Source organism: Pteropus alecto, unplaced genomic scaffold (assembly GCF_000325575.1).
Source record: "Pteropus alecto unplaced genomic scaffold, ASM32557v1 scaffold101, whole genome shotgun sequence".
In the NCBI taxonomy this organism is placed as follows: Eukaryota; Metazoa; Chordata; class Mammalia; order Chiroptera; family Pteropodidae; genus Pteropus; species Pteropus alecto.
In genome coordinates, this window is record NW_006432945.1 from 16,747,722 (window position 1) to 16,754,995 (window position 7,274).

Consider the following 7,274-nt stretch of genomic DNA (forward strand, 5'->3'; position numbering starts at 1 on the left):
AGGGAGGGAGACGGAGAGGGGAGAGAAGGGGGGACGGAGGGGGAGGAAGGTGAGGGGGGAGGGAGGACGGAGGGAGGGTGAGCATGAGCCGGGGAGGTGGGTAGACAAGGACATGACGTGCTAGTGTGCACACTTCGCAGATGGCACAGAGCGAGGAAGTCAGTGACTCAAGGTGGCATGGTAAGCCAGGGACGGCCAGCAGACTGGATGGACCCAATGACCCTGGAGGCCCTGGAAGCCCAGCCGCTGGCCTCGGGCAGATATCAGGGCTAAGCCACTGTCTCCCGGTCACACAGTTCTGTTCAGTGCCACCTGGGCGACCATGTAACCCCAGAGACGTCCAAGGCAGTTTGGCTCAATCACTGCTGACGTGAAACGCAGGGACAATTCTTCCATGGAGATTTGGGGATAATGTCTGAAGTCCTTGGAGCCAGGTAGCCACCAGACCGTGCCAGATGGCGTCCCCAGGAGCGGGAAGCTTCGACGTCCCGGGCTGCACACGCACGCAAGGGGTCTGCACGCCCCAACGGAGACGGTTCTTTAGCTGGAGCCTGTGTCACAGTGTCCCCAGCGTCACAGTGTCCCCGGGACCTTGGGAAGAACGCTTCTGGGCACTCCCCTGAGACACGCGTCCGCTCCTTCAGACATGTGATGTGACTCAGAGTTATCTAAAGGCTGTAGCCTATGAAACTGAAGACGAGTTTTGAGAATACCAGACCTGCCATTCTCCCTATAAAACCCTCGGTCCGAGAAGAGCCAGCATCATCTGGCAGAGGCCGAAACGTGGGGGCGGGTTCGACTGGCCCCCGAACCCCCTGAGCCCGGAGCCGTCTCTGTCCCCCGCCTCCTCCCATCGGAGCTCGCCAACCCTGGTCCCCACTTCCGTTTCCCCGCTCTCACTTCCCGTTTGGAAAATAGAATCTTTTTCTTCTTTTAAAAAGAGCCACCATCTGCAGAGCATTCAGCTAACCCAGCTGCCGTCCCCATGGCAACCCCGAGAGACGCGGTCCCCCTCCCGCAAGTCTGCCAGCTCCTGCAGCCCGGGGCCTCGGGCTCGAGCCAAGGTGAGCTCCCTACCTGCCCTCAGCCTGTCTAGGCTTTGGGCGCCCAGGCTTAAGGGGTCCACAGTCTGGTGGTTCAGGAGGCTGAGCCCCGGGAGAGTTGAAATGTTTGATTTACAAATAGGTTTCTGATCCCCAGAACGAAAATAACTAAAACAAAGGACGCCCTGAAGAAGAAAGGAGAGGTTCGCTGAGGAGGCACAGCGCAGGCGCCATCGGCCCTGGGGTCACCCTCCGGGACCCTCCCTGTCGGCCCAGGATGCGCCTCACACTGAATTCCCTCCTGCTTCCCCCACGAGAGTGAGCGGCCCTCGGGAGGAAGGCAGCCTCCGCCCTGGCGTCCGTCTCCCTGGCCCCCAGCCCGGTGACCGGGACAGTCTCCACGTCCTCGGTTCCCCGCCCGCCCCATGGGCCTCGTCCCCACGCCCGGGCGCCGCGCCCTCTGCCCGGGCCCACGCGGCCTCCTCCGCCTCTCCCGACACGGCACCGACCACACGCCAGGGCGGCACCTGAGCGTCCAGATGCCGTCGGAAGCGTCTTTTGTACGTAGAGAACATTACCCAAAGGTTTACTTTTTGGATTAAAAACTCATCTTCTGCTCATTAAAGTTAAAATGAGAAAAACGATTCGTTTGACTTCAGCTCGCAGATATAATTATTTTATGTTTCAGTCTAGTAGGGCTTCCCAGTCACTTCTGCAGGGCCTCTGAATAGTTAATTACCTCCGAACATTTTAAGCTGTGATCACAGATTTCACACATACACACCTATACACGACACACGCGCACGCACGTATGCATGTGGACATGCGAACGAACAGCTCCGGAGCGCTTCGATACTTATGCACACTGAAGCCCTGGATTCATAGATATTGGGCCCTGAAGTTCCCGTTTGTGTTCCAACAAACATGAAAATTCAACTTAAAACCAGAAAGCTCCACATCGATCGTATTTTAAATCGGCATTTCAAGGCGATCGCTCTAATCAGCTCAATTCTCTTACAATTTAAAGACGACGATACGGCAAATCTACACAATTATCTTCTTAACGCAAGATTGTCAACGCTGCGGCCCGGCTCTCTCCAGCCTCCCCAGCCGTCACTCCCCGTCCCCCACGTGGAGGAGAACGCGCCATCCCGACGGCTCGCGGGCAGCCTGGGGCCTTGCTGGTGGCCACGACGGGGCCGATGGGGCCTCTTTAACACGCGTGAAGTCGCGGGCTTTCGGTGGAAGAGCTTCCTGGCCGAGGTCCCTCGCCGTTTGATCCGATTCCTTCTCCCTCGGGGAGGCCTGCGGCCCCGTCTGCCGCCCCCTCGACTACAGTCGGCACTTGGCGCCCTAAGTTTCATTAAGATATTTACAAGGAACTCAGACTGGATGGAATTCTCGGCTCTGGAGACGCCATGCCCGAGCTGACGACACGCGCTCTGGGCCTTGGCGGGGCTTGGCTCTCGTGCACCATCTCGGGGTCATGGCTCCGGGCTGTTTAAAGCGACATTCCGCTGAATGCAGTCTGGCTGGATACAGCCCTCGAGGTCGTACTGCCCGCCGTGAGCCCGCTGAGCGTAGGACGGGCTGCATATTTAGAGCTGTGAGTCCAGAAGTCAGCGCACTGCATGGCACAGGACAGGCATCACTGTCACCGAAGACCTCGGGAGTGCATCTGCAGCTGAGCCGGGTTTGTCGGCCATGCAGGCGTGCCTGCGCCTCAGGGCGTTTCCATAAGAAGGTGCTGGAAAGAGCTTAGGGAAGGGTGGGCTTGCCTTGTCCTAGGTGACCGGGGAGGGGTTTAGGGAAGCAGAGGCCGTCCTGTGGCTGAGGAGGCTCCAGCGATGTCGCCGGTAAAGAAAGAGCAGCCGGGATGGGGGTGCTGAGTCCCCTGGGGGGCTGGGCAGTGCTGCCGCTTCGCCTGGTCAGACACGGCACGGTGCTCTTGTTTCGGTCCTGGGCTGTCATCGTCACCGAGCGCCCTGCTCTGTGCTTGTGTGAAATTGTTCCTTTCCAGCAGAACGCCAAGACCTGGCCGGGTGTGCCGGGTGGGCTCGGGGACACGCCAGGGCTTAGCGCCGGGGCCCGGGGCCTCGGGGAGCAGCCGCGGCCTTAGCACCGCGCCGGCCAGCGGAGCAGCACCCCGCGCCCTGGGGGCGGGTGCCCAGCGCCTGGAGACCAGCTGCCGGGAAAGCCCTTGGCCCTCCCCGCGTGGGCTCAGCCCCGTCGGCTCCGGCTCGGCCCTGCTCCTCCATCCCTGGCCGCTGGTGCAGACCAGGCTCTCAGCCCCCTGCTGCGTACTTGCCAAAAATATTTCTGCAACTGGAATTTGATTTGGAAAATGTTTTACAAATAGACTATCTTGGGAGAATATTTTAATTTCCCCAATGAAAGCACGATGCACTCCTCCCGGATAGCAGCTCCCGAGGCTTCGGAAATGAGATCGGAACCGATTAACCCTGGCCCTCGGCTTCACCCGGTCCCTCCATCTGGACGCCTTTACAACTGGTCAAACGCTTGGATTGTACAGAAATTCTGACTCAGGGACCCTGTTAATTCCCCAAGGCCTTTCCCCGGAGGGGTGGGAGGTGGGGGTAGGGAATGGGACTGGGGAGTGGGGGGCGGGGTGGGGGATGGGGTCCAGAGCCAAATCGTTTGTATCACTTGCTCTCTGTGATCCTCTTTTACAGTCCTAGCCATGCAGAATCACTTTGAAACATGTAACATTTGAAGAAACGCTCAAGTATATGGAAATCAAGAAGGGATATATAGCTACACATAGAATTCTCTGTGTCATCTTATACGCATATACGTGTATAATTATGTATATATTTTTTCTTTCTCATATAACTGGTGTTGTGACTGTGTTAGTAATGACGATGACCTTTGGGAACGCTTGTTAAACCTCCAGAATAAAGGAGCCTTTGATTACTCCTTGGCTTTTGAATTAAATTGCAGGGTATCTTTTAACCAACCAATCAACCAACCAACCAACTGCATTCCTTGGCAGGACTGCTGGAATGAACAAGTAAATTATGACAAGTGGAAAAATAGGTAAGATTTATAGGTTGTTTTATTGTTGGTGGACATTGGTCTCTTGTAGACTCAAGTTTTAGCTTTTATATGAATATGCCCAGGGCAAAGTACAGAATCCGAGTGTGTGACAGGACGCCGGGATGGAGGAACACTAACTATTCGGGAGGCAGGGGACCTGAATCCCAGGGTCACCTCAGCTGGTAAATGGTGACCTCAGCAGAACATGCAAATAAAAATATCTGGATCTCGGTTTTTGTAAAATGAGAGGAATTATACTGGCTGCTTTGGTAGGTTCCTTACAGCTTAACTATTCTAGATTTTAAGAGGTGCAAATGCCTTTAGTCAGTCATTTAATACGGGAAGCACAAAGAAAATAATAACGCCAGAATTAATGCACGCTGCCACCAGGTGAGAGTGATGTTTCGATTATAAGTCATGTGCTCCAAATGGCAGGCTAATGCCATACCTGTGTTGTGTCTGAAACATGTCACACTCCCACCTTCCACCTCCTTTAAAACAAATGTTTGTTTCAACATTAAGCTTGGCCATTATCACATACTCACTGGCCAAAGTCATAATCTGCTCATGATCTGATTTTACCTATTGCCTATACATACTTTTTGGCCTGGCAGATTGGGCTGGGGTCCTGCTAAGAATAATATGGGGCATATCCATGTAACTAAGATCATAAAGTAAAACCCTGTCCAACCAGAAAAGAGTAAAAACATCCTAGCTTAATTCAACGTTTACCAGAAATGTAAACACCATAGAGAGATGTTTTTTGATAAGGACATTTTAGGTAGTTTTCTTAGTGACGTCTTTTACTTTGAAAGCCTGCCTAGACAGTGAACTGTTTTAATAATGCCCTATCTGAAATTATTGCTTATTTTTATTTGTATGTACTATATGTTACATAAAGTAAAATTCCAGTTCATGAGGTTTTTCAATACTATCATAAAAGGAGAGACGACCCTTACTATAAGTTTGGTTTGAGGGCCCAAAACTTAATCCTATGACCTTCAGTAGCAAGGCCATAACCGTGACATATGGCAGCTGGAGACGAGAAGGACACAAGGACACGTTCAGAGGACAGAGCGAGTGTCACTAAAGCCTCTCTGAGCACCAAGGCCTGCCCTAGGCACACACATCGCTGTATTGACTTTGGCAACGGGTCTGCCTTGGCACGCCAGGAAAGTTAGCCGAAGTCGAAGCCTGACAGATCACGCAGCCCAGGCCTCTGCTTCGCCCCTCGCTTGGGCTGCGACCTGCTGGAGCCGAACGTGGCAGAACCTCTTGGCCTCCTCTGTGGCTCGGCGCCTGGGTAGCCCCAGGCCTGGGAGATTCAGGCCGCCAGAGGGAATCGCTCCTCCCGGCTTCACACAGCCACAGGTACCTGGGATCTGTTTAGGGAAAGTTAAACTTCCGTTTACTCTACCAAGTGTGTTCAGTGGTGCTCTGTCTACAGACAGATGGACGCCTGCCTTCTGTGTTTTCCTCGTGCCCATGGAGATGGCTCCTGGGCAGGGCCTGTCAGAGGCGCACTAAATCGGACTGCTTACGCATACACGCTTCGGGCATTCCAGACTCCCAGCAAATTCTCTCAGCATGTGAATTCCTCCCTCGAAGGCTAACCCCGGAATGGCTGAGAAGGTGGCTGCACCCCATAAACTGGGAAAGCAAACACACGGCACAGACCTAGCCCTTTCTTAAAATGATCGAGATTAATGATTCGACCGGGATACTACCAAAGGATAACAATTTGGGGTGTTTTCTGATTTTAAGCAAATCCGAAAGTTAAAATGACGTGAACATGCAAAGCGGAATTGTGGGGCGATAGTCGCTCATGTTATCAAGTGAGTCTTGACTTCCCTTGCAGATTTTTCTTCGTTAGCATAATGGAAAACACACTTCAAATGGCTCACGCGCCAAATACCCAGAACCGCGTCATCACCGCATCTAATTCCAATAATCTGTCTTCTTCCGTTGACTCATTTCAAAGGTTTTAAAATAAAAAAATAACAGCTTTTGTAAAAAATAATATCTTTTCTAAAAGGCACATGTATTTATCATGAACGGGTAGAAAGTGACCCCATAGCTCCATATCCCCAGAGACAGCGACTCTGTCACCTTATAGAACTCCGTAGAATAAATTCTAGGACACGATACTCGAAGTACTACATCACGATACTAATTATGCTGTTTTCTGCATATTTTCTCCGATCTGCTCTTTTCTATTAAAATGTTGTCGACAGCTTTCCATGTTGATAAATATTAATTTACATTCGTTTAAATACTATAATGGCTACAGTTTGTGCGGACGTTTACGCACATTTACTTCCCTCGTGTGCTATGGTTACATTAAATTGCTTCTGATTTCTCTCTTAACAAATGACACTTCAAGTCGACATATATACATCTTTAAAACTAAATATTTGCATTACATCCTCGATGATTTTCCTACTGTAAATCTCTAAAGTGGGATCGTCTGGCCGGAGGGTAGTCTTACTTTAAGGCTCTGGATACACATCATCAAACTGCCCAGAAGAAAAGTTATACTTTTCTGCCCAGAAATTTGTGAGCGATTATTTTTCTCTGCACCTCAATAGCCATGTGCATTATTCTTTTAAGATGTTATTATTTTTTCTTTTAGAGCAGTTTTACGTTCACATCAGAATTAAGAGGAAGGTGCAGAGATTTCCCATATTCTCTCTGCCCGACACATGCCATCTCCGCCATCATCAACGTCCCCCACCGGAGTGGGACATGTGTTACAACTGATGGACCCATGTGGACACATCATAATCACCCGAGGTCCGTAATTTGCATTAGGTCCACTCTTGGTGCTGTACATTCTATAGGTTTGGGCAAACGTGTAATGACATTATTCATCCTTGTAGTATCTTACGGAGCATTTTGACTGCACCCAGATCCTCTGAGCTATGCCCACTCACCTCCTCTCTGTCCCCTTCTCCCCGAATCCTGACAATCACTGATGATTTTATTGCCTCCAGAGTTTCCCTTCTCTAGAATGTCATGTGATTGGAATCATACAGTGTGAAGCCTTTCGGATTGGCTTCTTTCTCTTAGTAACATGCACTGAAGCTTCACCCATGTCTCTTTGCGACTTGACAGTTCATTTCTTTTTAGCTCCACATAATATCCCACTGTCCGAACGTGCTGCAGTTTGTTTCT